A 12,068-nucleotide genomic window follows, 5' to 3' on the forward strand; every position below is an offset into this window, starting at 1 on the left:
TAATGGTTCAGAGTTGGATCAGCTTCGTTTTACCCCACCATTATCTGTGAATTGGGCGAAAAGAAGGAATGAGCATTATAAACACTGATTTATATCACAAAATTCTAACCTGGCTTCTCATAGGGCTGTAGTGGCATTTTTATAAAAACAACTAATACCAAGCAGCAAAACTGGACTATCATAGTCGCCAAGGAAGAATTAATTATTATTTATTAGATATATATATATATATCTATATATATATATATATATATATATATATTATATATATAATTTTTTTTTTATATACATTTCATGTGCAAATAGCAGAACGGAATATTTAAGCACAAGCTGTTGCAAGAAATTCATAACAGATTGAAAGTTTGTTTGAATTCGTACAGGTAGCACTTTTGCATTAGTGCTTCGGTCATAGAGCTCAAAGAATTATTTCAGAGTCATTTTATGAAACATAAAATCTTTTATCAGTGACAATTATTTAGCCTATTGTAGCTATAATTTATATGCGAAACCACGTGCAGGGAGAATATTTTGTACAGTATCGCTTTTGTAGGCTACGTGTTCTGTTGTATTTACTATTTTGTTTAATGCATTAATTTTAGCAGGATACTGCGATATTAGGATGCTGATGTGCTGCGTGCTTTCCACAGTTCCCCGCAGTCTCTCTGTTGCCTCGGGAAATAAGGCTTTTTTTTAATTCTTAGTTGGACATCATCACAAAATGTCTGCGTATGGACCAACATTTAGATGGAAATTCTGCAGAGAATAAGGATGTCACAACAATAATAGCCACTCACACAGGGTATAAGGTTTACACTGATTTTGTAGTTTTTGATTTTGCGTAGAATGCAAATTCTGTAGAACTTGAGAAATAGATAAAAGAAAAGAAAATACAGGAAATGGAAAAAAATAAAATAAACACATAAAATAAAAGCATTTTGCTTCAACAAATAAAATAAGACTTTAAACCAACCGTTTTTTCTTAGGGGTTTCAAGGACTTTAAATACTCTAAAGGACTCATTTTCTAAACAAAATAAATAAAAGGACAAAAATAAATGTATTTTCTGCTATTACTTTGTATGCTAATACTTGGTTTTAACCTGGGTTACACACCTCCCAACAGTTTATGCACGCACCAAGCAGAAATGACATAAGTTCGCGTATATCTTTACAGACAGCCTAGTATAAAAACAAAAATGGTTAGAACCCACAAAACATTCATCAACAATTAATCTGTTTTTTTTTTTTTTTTTTTTTAATTAGCTGCTAACAAACTGTCTATAATTATAGACGGACAAACTGTTCTTCAACTTGAAATGGATTTTTATGCGCGCGCGCTGCAAATCAAATGTAACAAGTTTACTCGGCGACCAATAAGCATTCACCATGACGAAGCCTAGTAACGTGCCATGAGCAACCAAAATTATGCATTTTTCCCCATTATTTTTATTTTATTTACTTTAAGTTACAGTTTGAACATTTAATATTAAAATAATAACTAAAGGGATTTTTTTTTTTGGGCCACGCCATGGCCAGTAGAGGGTATCAATGACCGCTGGGGGGGCACGGCCATCGATATGCCCCCCTGCAATCACAGCCGCACTGGTTTTACATACACCATTATTCGTTTGTAAGGAAAACGGGAATGTAGCATTATAACACTGAGCTTATATCACAAATTCTAACAGTAAGGTTTTCATAGCAGTAGTGGCATTTTATGAACCTACAATAATACCAAGCAGCAAAACTGGACTATATATGTAGGAAGAGGTATTATATATTTATTAATATATATATATATATATATTATATATATATATATATATATATATATATATATATATATATATATATTTTTTTTTGTTTAATTTTTTAATTTTATACACATTGATAGTGTAAATAGATTATGGAGTACAGGAAGCACAAGCTGCTTGCAAGCTGTCGCTCAAGTTCAATTTGACTCCGTATTGCAGGTAGCTTTTCTTTTGCATTTAAGTGCTTCTGGTCATAGAGCTCAAAGAATTATTCAGAGTCGCATTTTATGAATAAAATCTTTTATCAGTGACAGATTATTTAGCCTATTGTAGCTATAATTTATATGCGAAACCACGTGCAGGAGAATATTTTGTACAGTGTATCGCTTTTTGTAGGCTACGTGTTCTGTTGTATTTACTAGCGTTTTGTTTTATGCTATTAATTTTAGCAGGATACTGCGATATTAGGATGCTGATCAATGCTTGCGTGCTGTCCCCAGGCCTCGCAGTCTGCTTCTGCTAGCCTGGGGAATCTTTAAGTTTGAAAACTCACGCTGTTTGTGTAGCCAGATGCTAAACCAATTACAAGACCTTGTCAAAAATCACTGTCCAAGGATCATTTTTGCGGTCACAAGTCCCATTAAAACTGCTTCGACTCGGGATGCTACCATCCTTTAACATCCACCAAGCAAGCTCTGCTTTTTGATACATAGTCCTTAGTAATTCTGCATACTGGTCTGTACACCAGTACACAAATCTGTATATGGGTCCACAGCGTCGAACCGAAAAATTATCCCCTTGCAGATTTCAATTAATGGTGCGATTCTGGGCCTCGTTTCTGCTTCGGCTAGAATGGTTAATCTTTGTGTTGAAACTCACGCTGTTGACCGGAAGCAGATGCAAACCATATAAACTCAGAGCAAACAATCACTGTCCAAGGATCATTATTTTGCTGTCACAGATTCCATTAAAAAATGCTTCGATCGGGATGCTACCATCATTTAACATCCATAAGCTCTGCTTTTTGATACATAGCCTACACTCTTAGTAATTCTTGCTTGCACACTAAAATAATTAAGATTGAAAACATTTAAATGGAAATTCAGCTGAAACGTTTCGTAAAAAAAGTATTACATTTAAATCCACAGTTATTTTGCATCTGTATAAATATGCACCTATATGCACGTATACATAAGGAGGACGGAGGATACACTTAAAACAAAACATTAACAATAAAAGCATCTTTGCATCTCAGCAAATAGACTACACCAAGCCAAATTATCGTCAAATGGGAAATATTATATAATATATATAAAATATATATATCTATATATATATAAAATTTGGCTTGGTGTAGCCTATTTGTGTGTGTGTGTGTGTGTGTGTATATATATATATATATATATATATATATATATATATTTTTTTTTTTTTTATTATTTTATTTATTTATTTATTTATTTATTTTGCATTTCTATTAAGAAAAAAAATTATATTATGCTTCTAAATTTGACCTCTGCTTTTTTGCTTTTGTTTTTGAGTGGTCACCCCGTTTAACATTTGAGCGATAACATCTTGCGAGGAGATATTGAGTTCCACTGGTCTATTGTATAAAGCACAGAGGTTATTGCATTACGGTTGGACACATTCAGCACAGTCTCTTTTAAAAACATGAACAAATTACTGGACTTCAAGTGTTGAAAGCCAAGTTGTTGCTCTGTACTATTGCAACTAATGACTCTATTGTTGGCTGAAAAACAAGAGAAGAGCAGATAGTGATTTTCAGGCGTTATGCATTGCTTTGTAAGGCCTCTACAACCAGGAGACGCTTGTAATAAATGTGTAATAAGCTACAGAAAAAAAATATTTTAGAACACATTAGCATGAAGTAACGCAATGAAATGGAAGAATTAGATTTTCAGGCACATTTTTCAGGTAGGGTTGTTAGGCCTACGACTTAATCTAATATTAGTCTAGCATATCGAATGCCATTGTTTGCTTTTTTTTTTTTTATTTTTTTTTTTTAGCTTATCACTAAAAGAAAAAAAAACAGCCCAAAATATACTTTTTTGTTTGTGTCATTTGTTTGTCCCCCTTTCCTAAAATAAATATGTAAGTTTATGTTTGTAACACATTGCAGGCCGAGGCCTTCAGCTGGGCTATACCCGCAAACTGTCGCTTAAATGTTTTATTAAACACGCTGTGCTAATCAGTATCTTGTCAGACTATAAATGCTAGCTCTTCAAAAAAGACAAAATGTTCGTAATAAATGTACTTAACCTACTTTTTTTTATTTTGTTCGGTTAACAGTTTAAGCGACAAACACGGGCATAAGACCACAAAATCACAACAATGGAATTTAAAGACGACATAAACAATCACTCAATGTTTTATGAGGCATTTACTCAACACGGGTTACACGTTCGCAAAAGTTAACCTATAATTACAACAGGTATTGACATTTCACTAATTACAAAAAGAATGTGACCTGCATGGTGGTGACCACATACAGTAAATATGCAAACACAAGCTAAAAGCATTCATTACGTCTGTCCCATTCAGAACTGTCTGTAAAGTTAGGAATACTGAGGAAAAAAAACAAAAACAAAAAAAAACAACAACTATATTTTGTTGATTTATACCCATTCTTTGGTCTACAAAGAAACTGTATTGTTAATATGTGTAAAAAATGCACTATAGATGAAGTATTCAGTCTGTATTAAAAACAAAACCACAAGGAGCCACGGATTTGAACGGGCATTGTGCACTTAGAACATATTTATTTAAAAATGAAAATAAAACTTTGTGTTAATTTCTGAAAAAATCTCACCCCAGTGCGCTCATGACATGATAATACTGCAAACATGACTGGAGGTTGTTCTGTAATGTAGCTATTAGATATTTTAACATTTAAAATTAGACAAAACTGCAACAACCTATTTAAATAAACATTCTAAAGTAATCATACTGCCTTTCAAAAAAAAAAAAAAACTATGCTTCATCCTTTTTTTTTACTCTGGTCGCATTGCACGTTGCTGACAGTGGAATAATAAACAGTTCCGCTACACTTGACGTTTTGTATACAGTCAGAAATAAATGCATAATAATAATAATAATAATAATAATAATACAAAATACCTGGATTTCGGCTTGCATTGTCTGTCCATATTTCTGTTTTTTCAGTTATAGCCTATATATACAGGTGTAAATTGGTGGAAAAGTTCACTTACAGTCTGATCCTGTGGATGCTAGTTAGTGTAAAGTGGATTTGATGTTGACCCCTTGATTCTGATGGTGTGAAGTAGTCAGAAAGTCCCGCTGGAAAAGTCCGGAGGAAAAACTAGGTAGGAAAGGCCTTTAAGGAGTCACACGCGATAGGGTAGGCTCGTTTGGGCGGGGAGGAAGAGCTGCCCTGGAGCTCATGGACGTGCTGCGCTGGGAGGTCATGGATGGGTGATGGACGTGGGGAGAAGAAATAACTGGGGTCTGGCCCGCCAGTAGGGTTTCATCTGAACACACGGATTCAAAACAGTACGTCCCGGAGCAGGTTACGGGAGAGCCCCACCATGGGCACAGAGGCGGCCAAAGCGGCCCGGGGGGTCTGTGGGAGAATGATTGTGGCGTAACGGAATCTCTCCATTTCACGATCTGTCAACAGTCAAATGCCATTGTGAGGCAGGGAAAGAGTGACTGTTTCCCCCAAACTGTTTTGAAGTCAACATTGTGCTATAGGAACATTGGGTGACTTAGGTGAAGGCCGAGGACGTACCGTTGTAACTCAACGTCTAGCTGCTCGCCCTCGGATGGTGGGATGCGAGAGGACACGGCGACATTGCCAATATAAAGAGCCAGCTCTATCCATAAATGTTCAGTCCGGTGGAAGTAAAAGGGTTACCCTCGCTGCGCCCCATTTGTTAAACCGGCCAGCTTTGCCCTAGACAGTGGTCGACTCATGGCTGCCGACTGTTGTGGCACCGTCGTGCCGCCAATGAAGCACGTCGTGCGCTGGGGGGGGGGGGGGGGGGAAGTTGGTCAAGCATCCGTTAGTTTCCCTTCCCGGGGTTCATCGTAGTGTCCTGGCCGTGGCAGCTTTTAACAAAACATTTGTTCAAACTCAAGTTGTGTCTGATGGAATTCTGCCCATCCCCTGCTTGTTCCTCACCGGTAAATACGGGAACTTTTTCATAATGAACTCGTAAATGCCGTTAAGGGTTAACCGCTTCTCCGTACTCTGCCGGATAAGCCATCATAATCAAAGGCGGTGTACATGTAGCTTAAAAGGTGGTTTCTTCTCGTACTTGCCGTTTTTTTTTCTTGGTTCGCCTGCATCTTTGCCGTCCTTCGCCTTCTCTTCTTTCGAGTCCGCGTTTCTTTTCTCTTCCCTGCTTGTCCTTCTCGTCCGCGCACGAGGAGTCGTTGGGATGAAATTGTCACTTTTAGGGCGCAAGTGGGGGGGGGGTGGGGTGGGGGCTCCGACTTCTGCTCCTGTGGCTTGGGAGCAGGTAAAGGAGTCTTCTCCTCTTCTTCATGCACCGCTCCTGTGGTGTTGGTGTGGTGATGATGGTGGTTGTCGCTTTGCACGGCTTCGGGAAACCAGACTGTTTGTAATACTGAACGATGATTTAGGAATCATTTTTGAGCTTCTTCTTTCCGGTTCTCCATATCCAACAATCACAAGTAAGATTAGAGTAGCAACAACCAGCAGCTAAGTTGGACTTCAAATCTGCTTGCCCTGGCAACCTCCTACTAATTAAAAAAACCCAACAAACCCCTTACAATTGTTTTTCATGTTCCTTAAAATACACGGTCCGATATGAGACAGCTAGCTACAATTAATTATTGGAAGGCCACAGACACTAAGCTGTAAAAAAATAGCGTGACCTTTTTAGAGACCTGGCAGGCCAACCACAGCAGCATAAGTATTAACGTTGCAGCCCCCCCCCAAAATTCCCCCCACCCCCCCCCAAAAATTGAGCAGGTTCTTAGCGCCTGTTCCAGTGCGTAAGGATACACCAAGATCCACCAATGACTCCATGCCCAGTCAACAATGGCTTTCATTGTTCCCCCAAGCAAACTCCTAGCAAGAAAACAGTCCCACATAACCTCAGTCAATGTTTTTTTTTTTAAGGATAATTGTAGAGTGCTGTTTCAAACATATCCATGCGTCCCTTCCCCCCCCCAAAATTTGTTTGTTTCTACCGCAGAGGGGAAAAACAAAAGGGACTCAAAGTTAGCCACAAAAAACAGGTACTACTTCCTACATTGGAAATATTAAGGCTTTTTAATGTAGACAGAACTGACAAAAAAAAAAAAAGGGACACTCAAAACAGCACATAGTTATAACATTAATTGACAGTACTCTCGCTGAACAGCGACAGTAGGCTAGTCTATATTTGTCAAGCGTTTCATTAAATGTAAATCCTTTCTGACGCATCGTTGGCTCTATTTATACGATGTGGCTCTATATTTATTCGTTCTCGTGTATCTATATTACATTTTAGGTGTTTTTTTCCTAAACGCCAACAAGTCTGTAGGGCCCCCCTTTTTACAACATGTAGTAGTATACTTAGTTTGCACGTTTATGTTAACTATATGACGTTCATATCCACATATCATAAAACGCTTTTAAGCCTCTTTATTCCTATAAGCGTATGTTTAATGTCAAGATCATGCCTAGTTACTAAGCACCACCATTGAAACAATATCGTTCGACAATTAGGGCTACAAGAGATTGCAGATGGATATGAACAAGATAGGGCTGCTAATATAAGAATACTAATATAGCGGCCAATGCAAGCAGAGATTCATTTTCTGGGTACGTGTTTATATTATTAATGTAAACGTGATAAACGGGAGTACTCATGGCCTGTCGTTTCTTCATTGTCCTGCTATGCTATTTACAAAGGCAGACACAGCAAACCAAATAACACGTGAATAGGAGAAGGTCAATTTAGTATGAACTAATAGATTTAAAACACGGTAATCGAGTTAATATCGAGTTGCAAGAGGTATGGAAGAGTATCTTTATAATCAGAATTTAGAGAAAACCTGGGGAGGCTTCCCAACACAAAATAAGTACTTTATTTTACTTTGAATCGGAACTATAGTGCCTGCCCCTATAGCCTATTTTTAAGAAATCAGAATAGCCTGCATCTGCACGGGGGGTTTTTTTGTTTTTGATTTCTTAATAATAATAAATTAATTAATAAATGAATCTTGTTAAGGGACGCAAGAAACAGAATCCATTAGACCTCACGGATGCTGACATTCAAAATTAGTTGCGTTATATTTACGGTTGAAGTTTCTCTAATGGAACGGGGTGATATGAGTGTATTTGTGTGGGGACGTTGCAGGGGCGGTTGACTGAACAACAGACACACACCACGGCACACACGCATTCACATGTTCAAGTGCAAACAAATCGTACACAGACACAACGCACCGCCAACAAACAAACAAACGTAGGCTACTGGATTTCCACACAAGGTGGGATTTTATTATAAACTCGGTCTGCCTAACCTTATTCATTTCATATAAACATTCAGATGAATTAAATAAACATATCTGACCAAATTCAGCCTATTAATAGTAAATAAAAAACAAAATGATATATATATATATTTCAAATTTTTATTATTGTTTATGTTGTTTTTGTTTTGTATTATTAAATAGCCCTTTATTTTCTATACTCTAGATGTACCGCAAATGCATGTAACCTAACAACAATATGCAATAACGCGCTATGATTTCAACCGCCAAAATGTACAAGTTGAATAGACATTTTAATGGATCACATCCCTAAGTGATTATTGGTCGAACATTAAGTGTTTGGTTCGACATAGGATATAAGAATATTTGTTTGCACTGCACACATTATTATTGCAACCATACATTAAACTTGATTTCCAGCAAAAAACAAAAATCTGGCACCATTTGCACACATACCGGCTATAAATCATTTATTATATGACATCATGATTGCATATAGACCAGTTTTATCAACGCAACATCCCACATGTTTTGCTTTTAATTTACTTTGATCAAACTATTGACCCTTCCAAGCCGAAGGGAAATAACAATTTGAGCGCGTAAGATGGTCTTCAATCATGTTAAGCTGTTTTTATAACTGATATGTTTGTAGCCCACTTTCAGCAAACAAGATGTTAATGTCTCTTTAGTCCCTGTCTGACTGCGACCAAAGAGGACAATAAGTGCATAAAAAAACACATCGGATCACACCGAAATATGTACACAGATAATGCAGAAGTTTTCAAACTTCTCTCATTTGATTACATTTGTTCCCATATATTCCTTTAAGTAGCCTAAGTGCATTCACAGCACAAAAATACTAGCTACTATTGATATATTTTATAGTCCATATCAAACATGAGCCATCCGCTGCCACTGCAAAGTTCACAACATGTACAGTAACAAGCCTGACCATTAATATCATCCGATTAATTACATAAACATGTGACATTATTGTATTTGATGTAGCTAAACTAACGTGTTTGATTATTTGTCATAAGAAATATAATTTGGTAAATTGTATTATTATTTCCTATTAACGCTGAATCATAGATATCAAAACTATGGCCACGTCTTGTGCTAACGAATTATAAACTAAAAGAGGAGGGTTTTTTTTATTTTAATATATTTTAGTATTTATTTATTTGCAATGGACCAACCTGAATGCATATGTATGCAATATAAAGTGAATGTCGATGTTTCTTTGAGTATGAAGACGGTGTTTGATATTTTCTAAAATGTTTAGTGAAATTATTACCACTTTAAAATGTCCACTAATATAATTAATTTTGGCTATAACATCCCATGTCAACTTTTACCAACAGCAAAAATGTTGTGTTGATAAGTTAATAAAGTTATTTTTGCATAGTGATGTGGACTCTTCCTAAAAATGATTGAACACGTTGCTTAAAATAAACACAGTTGTCACTTACCTAACAACACATACGCCTGTTTTTTTAAAAACGAGAACTGATAAACAGGGAGGTAATCCTGCACAAAGTCAGACCTGTCTTTGTAGCTTGTGTCTTTATTAGAGTGCCCTCTAGGCGGCCAGGAAAATACAGCAATATCTTCTCTTTTGCGTTTAGACTTTATTCAACAGATCTTGGGCAAACTCGATGTATTTTCACTATAACAAAATATATATAATTTTCAATATAACAAATTTGATTGATTTATTTTGGTGTTCCAACAGGTTACTAAATAATTTAAACCATCTCACAGGATCGAAATTACAAACCCCATGCAAGAATGTTTCTCATAGCGCCAGCTGGAGAATGAATTAAAGTAAAACTGACTTTTCGTTTTGTAAAGCCAAATAAATAGGTAAACTGCTCAATTTTAAGTATAGTATACTTTTCCCTCTTCAATCATATCTTTAAAATCTTGCCTTGAATGAAAAGTTGTCAACACGCGTCAAAACAGAAACTCGTAAAAGCATTTCGTGCAGTTTTAGCCTACAATATGGCGATTTCTTCAGATCTAGGTATTTATTTCCGTTTGTTTGCTTGAGAACACAATATATAAATAAAAACAATGCGAGATGTATTTAGGCTACTCATAATATGCTAGTTGTCAAAGACGACCACAAAATTGTTCACAAAATTTTCACTGACAATACAAATACAAATCATTATCTTTTAATTCTGCATTATTGTTGTGCAACGCAGGCATCATAACTAATAATAATGATAATAGACTAATAATAAGTTTTATCTTAAAAATTGTTAAAAGTTCTAGTAAATAGGCTTTTCGGTAATAGTCGTGAGAAGTATGCATAATTTTTTGCCTTTTGCTGTTTATACAATTAAAATAAGCGGTATAACTTGTTTCAGAATTATCCCTAAAATGATCAAATGTTTCTCTAAACTCGAACACGATGGCTTTTTGTGGGGTGGATTTTCCTCAAGGACTGAGAACAATCGCGTTTTTCATAGTCTGTAGCGCCCATCATGTGGTAGGTCAAGGACTGACGAGCATAATTGAGTGCAAAAGTGGGACCAAAAGGTTTTGATAAATTCATGATAGAGCACAGATAATACTATCAGACTTAATTTTTATATTTAATTTTTTGATATACTACAACCATCCAAAGTCTAAAGGTATTTAAATAATATTTAACAATATAAGTGTAATAAACTGTAGATCTGTGAACACAGTAAGCACAGCTTTTCCTTGCTTTTTTGTTCTTATTAATTTTTTAGAACAAAGACACATGTCAGCAATTATTGATGACAGTAATATTTGATTGTTAACTCATGTTTAGAAGGCAATAATCATTAAATTTTTTTGTTCCATTTTACAACACTTCTGCTGTATCCACCCTACAGCATACATCTTCATCAGCACTATAAATCTTTAAATACAATCAGAATTAAAGCACATAATTTTTACATGATATACCAAAATAATTATTCCTATATGAAAAAAAAACAATGATCGGATGGATTTTAGTTTTAGATTTTAGTTTTAATTCTATACACATATTAAACAATAATTTACGAGGTATCATTGCACATCTGTAATCACAAAAAAGAGAAGAAGTTAGATCAGCAGTATTAGGTTTACAGAATATTAATTCTATCAAATAATAACAATAATGCATAATAGTAGATCAAAATATAAAATAGCTATTAAATAAGTCAATTGTCAACTATTGCCACATCAAGAGAAGGTCAAATCTGTTATTAAATTTTTTTTTTTTTTTTGAAAAATTTCATAAAGACACTCCTGTTTTTGGACTTGTCCTTGGCTCCATTCTGAACCTGGTTTGTTGTGGTGGTTTGTGGTTCCTCTGTAGACTTCATTTTGTGTCACTCTCATTTTTTTTATTATTTATTTTTATTCTCTTTCAGTGAAACCATTGACCATCTAATGAGATAATAAATAAATCTTTATTCATCAAAATAACATTAAAAAGAGATTTTCATTTTGATTGACCACAATTGTTGCATTTGAAAAGTCAGTTAGGACTACAATCCAGGCTATAAATTATCTGATGATCCTAGAGACTAATTATCCTTCAGGTATTTAGATTTTACAGCACCATTTTGAGATGCATGACGCATGCAGGTATGGGGTCTCACCTGAGTCTTGGCTTGGCTTTTCCTCCGTCAGGGTAGCAGTGTTTTGTTGTAATAAGTGTGGGGAGGTTTAGGTGGTGACTCTCTCTCTGTGGACTCTTCTGTTAATACAAATCCACAGTAAGTGTTAAGCAGAAGCACAGACATTGGCATACATAAACCACACAGAAGTACTCAGGCTCTGTTTGTTCTCTCACCCTTTTC

The 12,068-nt window shown here is 35.7% G+C and overlaps 1 pseudogene; it reads right to left on the reverse strand.

Annotated features, from left to right (window-relative positions):
• Positions 1-5,795: 5,795 nt before the first annotated feature.
• On the reverse strand, positions 5,796-7,186 carry LOC122148115 (annotated as a pseudogene).
• Positions 7,187-12,068: the final 4,882 nt, after the last annotated feature.

The sequence above is a fragment of the Cyprinus carpio genome, chromosome A17, assembly GCF_018340385.1.
Source record: "Cyprinus carpio isolate SPL01 chromosome A17, ASM1834038v1, whole genome shotgun sequence".
Taxonomy (NCBI): Eukaryota; Metazoa; Chordata; class Actinopteri; order Cypriniformes; family Cyprinidae; genus Cyprinus; species Cyprinus carpio.